The following is an 11,738-nucleotide window of genomic DNA, read 5'->3' on the forward strand; positions in this document are numbered from 1 at the left end:
AGTTTGGAAAATGCTGTTTGAGGAGCCTCGGTGAGTTTCAGCAGTGGATCTTGTAGATGGTACACACTGCTGCTAATGAGCACTGATGGAGACTATGGAGATGGTAGCAATCAAGCAGTCTGCTTTGTCAAGCTTCTTGAGTAGTGTTACAGTTGCAGTCATCTAGGCAAATGGAGAATATTCCATCCCACTCCAGGCTTGTGCCAATTTGATGTGGACAGGCTTTGGGAAATGAGGAGGTGAGTTACTTGCTGCAAGATTCTTAGCTTCTGACCTGTTGTTGTAGCCACTGTGTTTATATGGCTGGTCCACTTCGGTTTCTGATCAATGCTAACCCCCAGGATATTGATCATGGAGGATTCAGTAATGGTTATGCCATTGAATGACAAGGAATGATTCTCTCTTGTTGGAGGTGGTCATTACTTGGTGCTGGATCGGCGCAAGCTTTACTTTGCACTTGTCACCTGTGTGGAGTAATCATGACTTAATGCACACCATTGAGTTTCCTTTAGATTTGACAAGGGCCAGTGGCCTTTGGTTTTAATAGTTCTCTGACACAACTTCCAAGAATAATAACTTGCCTGCTGTGACAAAATTCCAAGGTTTGTCCTTTGTAATGTGTTGCTTTCAATGTTTGCTGAGCATTTTCCAACTGCTTTTTGGCCAACTCAAAATATTGGTTAGGTTTTCTTGTAAACCTGACATAAATCTTAAGTCTTACTGGAATACTATTCCTTAATCATGATGTCATGTTTTTACATATTTTTCTAACTTCAGTTATTAAAACCATTGATCCCACAGCCTTTCTTTACTCTTACAAATGCTACATATGCCTGATGAGATTTCAGGGACAAGCTCTTAAGCATTGAGTATTGTTATTTTATTAGCTTTATAGCCTGCACCTTGTTATTGAATCATACAGCATGGAAATGGACCTTTCAGTCCAATTAGTCCATGCTGACCATGTTCCCAAACTAAACTAGTCCTACCTGCCTGCGCTTGGCACATATCCCTCCAATCCTTTTCTATTCATGAACTGATACAAATGTTTTTAAACGCTGTGCTGTACCTGCACACATCACTTCCTCTACAGCTCATTCCACACATCAACCACACTGAGTAAAAGAAATTGCCCCCACATGTCCTTTTTAAAACTTTCTCCTCTCACCTCCAAAACACACCCCCAACCTGGCATACACATTCAAGACTATATATATCAAAACATTCAATAACTTTAAGATATGAGAGTCACTTGGCCACTGAATCTCAAATATTTATCTTCAAATGAGGGGTATGACAACTCCATCCTTTGTAAATTTAAGCACTAGACACAGATTTCTGCTTAAATCAAATCCCTCATTACAATCAGTCATCATCTGATCCGGTCTATCTTACTTTCCTCTCAGCTTTTCTTTTAAGTCATGTTTCTGATTTCCTCTTCTCTCTGAATTTCAAGCTTTTTCAATTCCATTTCCTTTTTATATTTCCTCTCTTCATTTGCCTTTATTTTTCCTTATCCTCGTTTTCCATTCTTTTGCTTTTTCTGTTCTCCATCAATTTAACACTTTCCGATTTTCAGTTCTTTTTTCCTCTTGTTTTCTTCTTATTCAAGCTTTTACAAAAGAGATTCTAACTGAATTTTAGCTAATTCTGGTGGTGACAAATCAATTTAATCTTTTCTTCCTTTCAGATCTAAGTGTTTGGTTCACACTTTAAGCATTCCATTCTCATGAGACCCTCCATTTATTTTTACCTTCAATTCATGTGCTCACCCTTACAGCCTAGCATTAGACAGAGATTTCAAGTAATCCATTGTCATACTTATTACTCCCAGAAGAGCCTTAGTGACAGTCAAATCCATTTTGAAATTTCACTCTGTGTAATACTACACAACAGCTCCTGTTTTATGCTTAACACCTGCACATACTCATTTCTTCAAAATATTCACAGACTCCACTTGCATTCACTGAATCTCAATCCAGAGGGAACTCTCTCTTTGTTATGATCTCTGCTGATGGTAGTACTGAACAAGCCAGAACCCAGAGTAAAACCTGGTGTCATTGACAATAAGGGCACCATTAGCTGAAAAGCTCCTTTCTGTCCTATAAGTTGACTCTACATTTTGTTTTTTGCAATTTAGTAGCTATGATGGTCAGTCATTAAACATATTCATAAGAGGCTATCAATACACTTCTAACAAAAGACCATCAAAATTTACTACATGTAAAAGGAAATTTATTAAATGTTATTATACATTTCATAACAATTATTTGAAATGGTCTTAGCACAAATATCAGTGTTAAGATTCAACCATTTTCCCCTCAACAACAGCCTTACAGATGCCTAACCTCAATGAGGAATCACCTTGCTTCAAGTTCCTTATTCAGTTAGGAAAACTGTACTTAGATTCTATCCAGCAGACTTCTGCATCCACTAGATACTAGCTTCTTTAGTTAATATCTTTTCATGACATCCTTAAGCAAACTGCTAATACAGCTCACTTATTCCTTAACATGGGTTCAGGCATTCATTGGGGGTAGAGCCACGTGGATTCAGAAACTGAGCCTGCAACTCTCTCTGGAAGAGAGTTCTATTGCACCTTCCATCCTCATCTGAATTGCAAGCCTGCCTTAGAAATTAAATATGGCTGCCACCACACCCAGACTGGGTAGAGTAAATGTTTTTATTTTATTTCTCCGATGGAGTGGGCTCACCGTGTGAGCAATATGAGGCCTTCAAAGGGCAATTGCATTAATCCTGCACTCACCCAGTACAGGTTACTAGGATTAATTTATAATGTTCAATGGCAAGATTTGTAGTCGACAATCCTGGTCACTTTATGAGATTTACATACAGAATTTCTATGCAAAATTTACAGCTCACCTGAAAATACTTCCACTTCACAGCCATGACGAGGCCCACATCCCTCTAAATCTTTCCTATCCATGTATCTATCCAAATGTCTTTTAAATGTTATAATTGTACCAGCCTCCATTACTTCCTCTGGCAGCTCATTCCATATGTGCACTATCTTCTGTGTATAAAAAAATTAACTCTCAGGTTCCTTTTAAATCTTTCTCCTCTCACCTTAAATCTGTGGTCTGTAGTTTTGGACTCCCACATCTTGGGCAAAGACCATGGCTATTCACCCTTTCCATGCTCCTCATGATTTTATAAGCTTCTATAAGGTCACCCCTCACCTCCTACACTGCAGGGAAAAAAAGCCCCAGTCTATCCAGTCTCACCGTATAGCTCCCAAAACCAAACTGAATTATATAATTTCTATCCAAATGCTTTGCAACCTTTGAGGAAATAATACCAACAGTACCAGGTTGTCTTGTGTACATGCTACCTCTTTACAAAATGCACTGTATTGGCATTACATTCATGTCATAGAGTCATACAGTTATAGAGATGTACAGAACGGAAGCAGACCCTTCAGTCCAACTTGTCCATGCTGACCAGATATCCAACCTAATTTAGTCCCACTTGCCAGCACCCAGCCCATATCCCTCCAAACCCTTCCTATTCATTTACCCATCCAGATGCCTTTTAAACGTTGCAATTATACCTGCCTCCACCACTTCGTCTGGCAGCTCATTCCATACACACACCACCCTCTGCGTGAAAATATTGCCCCTTAGGTCTCTTTATATCTTTCTCCTCTCACCCTGAACTTATTCTCTCTAATTCTGGACTCTACCCCATCCGAGGGAAAATACTTTGTCTATTTATCCTATCCATGCCCCTCATGATTTTATAAACCTCTATAAAGTCTTTTTTTAAAATTACCTTTTAATTACGTCCAAAGACTGGACAACTGGAGAAGCAAGGAATCCAATCATGGTTTAAATTCTGACATTGTGCATCAAAAAGTGACTTGATTGCCTTAAAGAGAACTCTCGGCAACATTTCCAAATTTTCTGAAGATACAAAACTGGGTGGGACTATGTGTTATGAGGAGGACGCAAGGAGGCTTCAAGGTGACAGAGACAAGTTGTGTGAGTGGGCAAACACTTGGAAAATGCAGTACAACCTGGCTAAATGTGAAGTTATACACTTTGGTGTGGAGAACAGAAAGGAAGAGTATTGATTAAAGGATGATATATTGTGAAATGCAGATGTAAAAAGGGATCTGAATGTCTTTGTACACCACTCAATGAAAATAGTCAGGCAGGTGCGATAAGCAATTAGGAAGGAAATTGTATATTGACCTTCACTGATAGAAAATTTGAGTTTAGATGTAGGAATGTCTTATTGCAGTTATAGAGGGTGTTGGTGAGACTACACCTAGAGTATAGCATGCAGTTTTGGTCTCTCTACTGAGCAGAGAATAAACTTGCCATAGAGGAAGTGTAGCAAAGGTTCGCTAGGCTGTTACTGTGGATGGTAGGACTGTTCAATGAGGAGAGATTGCCTCAAATGGGTCTGTATTTGCTAGAGTTTAGAAGGATGAGAGGAAATCTGACTGAAATGTATGAAATTCTAACAGGGCTGGACAGAACTAGATGCAGGGAAGGTGTTTCTCTTGGTTGGGATGTCTAGAACAGACGTCACAGTCTCACAATATAGGGTAAACCATTTAGAACTGAGGTAAGGAAACATTTCATCCCTCAATTGGGAGTGAACCTGTGGAATTCTCTAGCACAGAGGGCTGTGGAGGCCAAAACACTGAATATATTCAATAAAGAGACAGATAAATTTCTCAATTTTAAAGGTATCAAAGGTGTGGGGAGAAAGGGGGAATATGGCATGGAGATAGAAGATGATCCACAATCATTCTGAATGGTGGAACCAGGTCAAATGGCTGAATGGCCTATTCCTGTTTCTAGTTTCTATATATCTATGCACACTGACTAATATCTGGATACCACAAGAGACAGGAACCTGTGGGAAAACTGGACAACATTGTTTAAAGGCTGGACCTTTTGAGTCTTGCTTACAATCTTGAAAGAAAACTTGACACTGAAAATCAAAACTACGACAGATTGCATTGAAATATTATCTTTTAGCATGAAGGCAGATCAAAGGAGCTGCACAGCAAAGTTATAAAGCAAAGTTTATCACCAAGGTATTATAAGACAAGGTTAGGTCAGATGTCCAATGGTTTGCTGAAAGACATAAGTTTTAAGGGATGCCTTAAGGAGGAAAGTGAGGGGCAGAACTGGAGGGATTGGGACAGAATACCAGAGTGTCAGGTCTTGACAACTGAAGGCAAGACTGTCAATCATGAACCAATTAAAATTGGAGATGCAAAAAAGTCCAAAGGTGAAGATATCTCAGCTTGTGGAATGAGAGGAGATTGTAGGGATAGGGAGGGAGGAGGCTATGGAGGCTTTTGATAGCAAGGTTGAGAATGTTGCAAGTGCTGTGGCTGCAAACCCAAATAATGAGTAGTGTACTGCATCGAACTGTAAGTTGCTCAAACAAGGACAAATGAGTTGGAAACAAGCATTTGCACCAAGAGTGGTGCTCCATTATTAGCAGGGCTGGAGGCTGCACCTGTGGCTGATATGTACAAAGTTTATCTGACCCTGGCCACTGGAGCAGGAAATGAAGTTTGAGTAGGCCAGAGCAGCTTCCCGCAGAAAACTGAGATAATTGAAGTCATCCAGGTCACTTTCAACTATGCTGCAATATGGTGGGGTGAGTGGGAAGGGGGAACAAGCTTTGTAGAGGTCACCTGCCAACACTGTCTACTGGGAAGGAAGGAAAGAGAGAGAAAATATATCTATCAATTATCTAAAATATTTTTGTTTAAGTAATGAGGATTGATGATATTGCTGAAACAGAGCAAATTAACTACCTTATGTGGCAAATGTTAAAGTGTTGTACCCTGAAGTTAATGTCTTTGTCATTAATTATGTTAATCTAACTGAGACATAAGTTAATTCTATTACCAACATTCTTGGACTAAATAAAATCACCAAACATTAACAGGAAATGGGAAAATCAGAGCTAAAAGAATGTAAAGTGTAAGGTGATCATTATGTGTTCTAATTATTTCCTCATTGACATTCTTTGAAATATTGTCTCAAAGTTTTATTTTATTTCTCCACAAGATGTGGGCATCGCTGACTAAGCCAACATTTATTGATGAACCCTAATTAATGTAATGGTGAGCTGCCTGTTTGAACCACTGCAGTCCGTGTGAGGTAAATAAATCCATAGTGAGGAAGTGAGTTTCAGGATTCTGACACAACACCAGCGAAGGAAAAGCAGGATAAGTTACAATCAGGATGGTACTTACCTTGGAGGGCAACTTGCAGGTGGTGGCATTTCTGCTGTATCTGCTGCCATTATCTTTCTGAGTGGTAATGCATATGAGTTTGTAAGGTGTTGTTGAAGGAGCCTGGCTGAGTTGTTGCAGTGTAGGTAGTACGCCCTGCTGCCGCTTGTGTGTCAGTATTGGAAGAGAGGAATCTTCAAGGTGGTACATGGGATTCCAGTCAACTGTATTTCTTTGTCCTACTAACATAGCTTGACCACGGGTTTCATCATGGTTCAGGGAGTTGAAGGCTTGCTGGCACTATTGCTACACTATTAATGTGAAGACCCAGGTAATGTTCTGGGGACCTGGGTTCAAATCCCACCATAGCAAATAGAGAAATTTGAATTCAATAAAATCTGGAATTGAATCTTATAATGACCATGAAACCATTACTGATCATCAGGAAAAGCTCATCTGGTTCACTAATATCCTTTAGGGAAGGGAATCTGCTATCCTTACCCGGTCTGACCTGTATGTAAGTCCAAACACACAGCTATGTGGTTGATGCTTAACTGTCTTCTGGGATGGGCAATAAATGCTGGCCTAGCCAGTGACAGCTACATCCTGTGAATGAATAAAAAGAAAAATTATGGGTCAAACTAATAGTTTTTAAAGTTAATTTTCCATTGTAATGAAGAACTGCATGTCAGATCTTCTGTCTAACTTTATTTTATTTGGTGTCACATTGGCTTGTCAATGTGCTCCACTGATTATAATGAAGGCTCTGGGATTACTTTTTGACCCAGAGAAGGTCCTGTGCAAGCGAGTGGGCTCAATGGTTTGCTCTGCTGCCTCAAATGCCAGGGACCTAGGTTTGATTCCAGCCTTGGGTGACTGTGTGGAGTTTGTACATTCTCCCCGTGTCTGCGTGGGTTTCCTCTGGGTGCTCCGATTTCCTCCAAAGATGTGCAGGTTAGGTGGATTGGCCATGCTAAATTGCTCATAGTGTCCAGGGATGGTGCTAGGTAGATTAGCCCAGGGAAAATGCAGGGGTACAGGGATAGTGTGGGGTGGGGGGATCTGGGTGGTATTCACTTCAGCGAGTCAGTATAGACTCGATAGGTCGAATGGTCCACTTCCATACTGTATGGATTCTATGATTCTAAAACGAAAATCCTTTGCAGCCTACATTTCAGGCCTGAGGTATTGTTTGCGGAAAGTTAGTCCACTCACTTGGCCTAAATCACAATGGGCCTTCAGAGATCTATTCTTAGTAGAAATGCGCCTCTTAAAAGATGTCACATTCCTTCTGTAACTGCTCCATGAGTTTGCTGCAAAAGGAATGCTTTTCTTGGCAAGTGGAAAAGTTGGCATGTACTGCCCATTACCGGTTGTTCTTGAGAAGGAGTTGGTAGGTTTTCCTGAATCTGTATTCCCACAACATTGTTCCTTCATATTCTAGACTTTAAAACACAGGCAATGAAGGAATGATGACAGATATCCAGGCAGGATAAATAAATTGGAAACTTGGAGCTGACAATATTCCCATGCCCTTCCTGGACTTCTAGGTGGTGGAGACGGTGGGTTCATTGCGTAGTGCAGGCAAGTTGTTACAGTGTATCCTTGAGATGGAACTCCCTGTACTGAAACGATGAGGCAAGAGGCAACAGATCCTCTGAGCTGTTCACTTCATCCAGAGAAGAGAATTTGTATTTCTGGCCTGTTCTCAGTTTCCAGTCACTATGAAGATCGGTGCAAGGTGTCGCAAAGTTGTTTGGTGTGACTCTCTGAAACATATGCTAAATAGAAAAGTGTCCTATAAAGTGAAATGAATAAACAGCTGTTGAAATAAAAACTCAAAAATCTCTCTTTGTGAACAAGTTGCAGGGTATGATGAGAATCAAGCTGGCAGCTGTGACAGAACTTGGCAAAAGTGTTCTGAAACCATGAATGCATTACTGAGGTCATTAGGATCTTGGAGCTGTTATGAAAGAGTTTAAGCGTGATTAATGAACGCACACGGCATAGCTAAGGATGCTAATGATACCAGACCATCAGGCACATGGTTGTAGGTACAAGATATATGTGTATAGGAGTCCAGCTTCACACGTCATGGTGCATAACTTTTGGCCATATGTCACCATCAACAGTCGTAATTTGCATTCTATATCACATATCCAGCTGTCCCAGGGAATAAATTATTGGGTTGAAGAAAACTAGGAAAGCAGTTTGATTTTCGGATCTGATGGCTAGAGGCTCCCCCGCCCCATCCCCTTCATCCACAGTACAATCATTGTCTCCTTGGGATCATGGCCAATCCTGGAGATTCTAGACCCAAACCGTAATGCTAACCCTAACATCGCCGATTGCACCCATCGCCCCCATCCTCCACCCCTCCATGATCCCTGTCACTATTTCCGCAAAAGATTCCCTACAATGTGGAATCCCTACAAGATTCCACATTGTAGGGAATCTAATCTAATCTAAGCTAATCAGAGGGAAATGGGTCTGGGTGGGTTACTCTTCAGAGGGTCGATGCAGACTTGTTGGGCCAAAGGCCCTGTGTCCACGTTGTAGGGAATCTAATCAAAACCTTGCAATTGGCAAAACCCTATGACGGCACTGTGGCTAAGTGGTTAGCACTGCTGCCTCACAGCGCCAGGGCCACAAGTTCAATTCCAGTCGCCGGTGACTCTCTTGGTGGAGTTTGCACATTTTTCCCGTGTCTGTGTGCTCCTCCGGGTGCTCCGGTTTCCTCCCACAGTCCAAAGATGTGCAGGTTAGGCGAATTGGCCATGCTAAATTGCCCATAGCGTTCAGGGATGTGTAGGTTAGGTACATTAGTCAGGGGTACACGGAGAGTAATAAGGTAGGGACAATGGGTCTGAGTGGGTTACTCTTTGGAGGGTCAGTGTGGACTTGTTGGGCCAAATGGCCTGTTTCCATACTGTAGGGATTATGTGAGCAATTCTGCAACTAACCTGGCTTTCCAAATGGGGAGGTGGCACAGCCGTGCATTTTTGCTATGGTACTCTCTTCCTCGTGTCAAGTTGGGCCCAGTGGTGAAGAGACGACACCTGAAAGAGTGGCGACTCCTGTGTTAGTGGGTCTGGTGCAGGCACTGGCTATATGGTGGAGGAAGGGTGGCTACTCAGGTGTCGCTGGTCAGCCAGCTCAGAGCTCAGAGCTCAGGGCTTAGGCTTGAGGTGGCAGAACGATCTTAGACCCTCTTTCATGTATATCTTTTTACTCTTTTTATTCCTAAATCATTCGAAATGGTTCCAGATTGTGGCAACAGTTGAAGCTTTTCACTGTTATTTAATGTATTATTTGCTGTAAAATTCTAGTGCCAATAAATCATTTAAATTCAATGTCCAGCGGCTTAAGTACAAAGATCTAACTCTGTAGTCCATTGCAGAACTGAGGGAGTGCTGCACATTTGTAGATTTTGTGATAGGATGCTATACTGAGACCAGCTGGAGGTAAAAGATCTCACGTCATTATGTTAAAGAAGTGGAGAGGAATCATTCCAAATGGCCTGACCAATACTGTACCCTCGGTGATCATTTCAACCAAAAACAGATCTGATGGTTAGGAAGTTGTTTTTGATCAGTGTGGATGCAATGGGCAGAAGGGCCTCTTTCTGTGCTGTAGATCACAATGTCCTCTATAAATCTAGCAGAGAGGCTGTCAATGGGAGCTTCCGTTGTATCACATTTTTTGTATGACATCAGTGGCTACACTTTGAAAGTACTTAATTGGCTGTAACCTATTTTGGAATGAGCAGAGAAAGCAAAGGTTTTTACATGAATGCAATCCTTCATTCAGAACTCAGGTGTGCTGCATTGTTCAGGAAGATGTATCACGTAGTAGTGGCCCTAATGGGAATCCGAATTGCTTCTCCTGAATCTGGCAATTCCACATTTCTCTGTGATGGACTTGTGGTGATACTCAAATATGTCTGCCTCTTGGAGGGATCTGGCCATTTACATGATCACCAACCTCAAATAAGAATCACAATTTGGAATCTCTGGTGTCTGGAACCTAGATTGTGGACACTTAATCAGGTAAGAGCAGGTCCGTTCTCAGTCATTTCTCTCAGATTGCCAAGGTCCTTCTTTGGAGGGTTAAAATCCCCTGCTAATACAGTGCAAAGACACCTTGAGCCTGAAGGTGTGAGATAGTTGGGGGGGATGGGTAACATCAGGAATCTTCAAGTGGTGAGGGTCAAGGTGCCCTTTGGGATTGTTAACTGTGAAGATGGTTGTGTGTTAAGACCTGTCAATAATTATCATAATTTATATATGTGAATGAGTATTTTTCTCAATACATCATTGTCTGCAATACAAAAATTTCAGTAATCAAACTACATATGTTTCCCATGTGCATGGGTACTTGTTGTTATAGACGAGGCCAGACCCCCTCAAACAAAAAAGTCGCCTACACCCAAACTTTGCTGGCTGTTTTAAGCAGGTATAATGCAGTAGGGATGGAGCTGGTCAAACCACTTAGTTTTAATCAACACAGAATTTATTTACAAAATTATTGAACGAAATACGAGGAAGAGAGAACAGAATGTAAAATAACTTTATCTATCCGAAAAGCCAACAGATCATTCCAACGTAATGATGCTGTTCCAAGTACTTGCAACATCCCCATAAACACCACTTGGCACAAAAGGTAATGTCAAACACAGGGTCTTACAGCAGAGATATCAGTGAGAAAGAGGGTCAGCATGAAGTGCTTCTTTTGGGTCCAGCAGTTTCACAACTGCCTGACTGCTTTCCGTGAATAGCTGGACCACCAAAACCAAATCAAACCAGAGAAAAGCTGAGCTGGGAGAATTGGCCATTCCCCTTTCATTGTATAAGTGTATTTTTTCTAAAAACTTGAAAGCCTTTTCCCTGAGACAATATCTGTTAGCTTTCATCAAACTGACCCTAAAACCCTTCAAACTTAGACTTTTCGGAGTCTATGTCTTTTACGACGTCTCTAAATAAAAGCCAAGGACAACATAACCTTGTTAAGTGAGATACACAATAGGTTTGCTTGGTAGGTGAAGATGAAAGAGTTGTGAGTAGAAGTAGGTATTACATTGGTATACGGACATGAGAGGTCGTGGAGCTGAGTAGAGGTTGTTAGATTGCCATATGACTGAACTCGCAAACTATCATTTTTAAAATGGGATGCTTTATTGATGGACATCTTCAACCACTTATTGAATGGCAATGATTGTTGGCATAAGGAATTAAGCACAGAAGTGAAATATTTGTTTTCGTAAGGGACTAGTTGAAAAAATTTCAATGCATTGAATTTTTTTTATAATGACATCATCAATAGGCTGGTAACTTTATTGTCTGTCAGGATGCATCCTGATTCATATCTAGGCACAGTAATAGATATAGAATCCCTACAGTGTGGAAACAGGTCCTTCAGCCCAACAAGTCCACACAGACCCTGCAAAATGTAACCCACCCAGACCCATTTCCTCTATCCTATATTTACCCCTGACTAACGCACCTAACCT

Source organism: Chiloscyllium plagiosum, chromosome 6, assembly GCF_004010195.1.
Source record: "Chiloscyllium plagiosum isolate BGI_BamShark_2017 chromosome 6, ASM401019v2, whole genome shotgun sequence".
NCBI classification, from domain to species: domain Eukaryota; kingdom Metazoa; phylum Chordata; class Chondrichthyes; order Orectolobiformes; family Hemiscylliidae; genus Chiloscyllium; species Chiloscyllium plagiosum.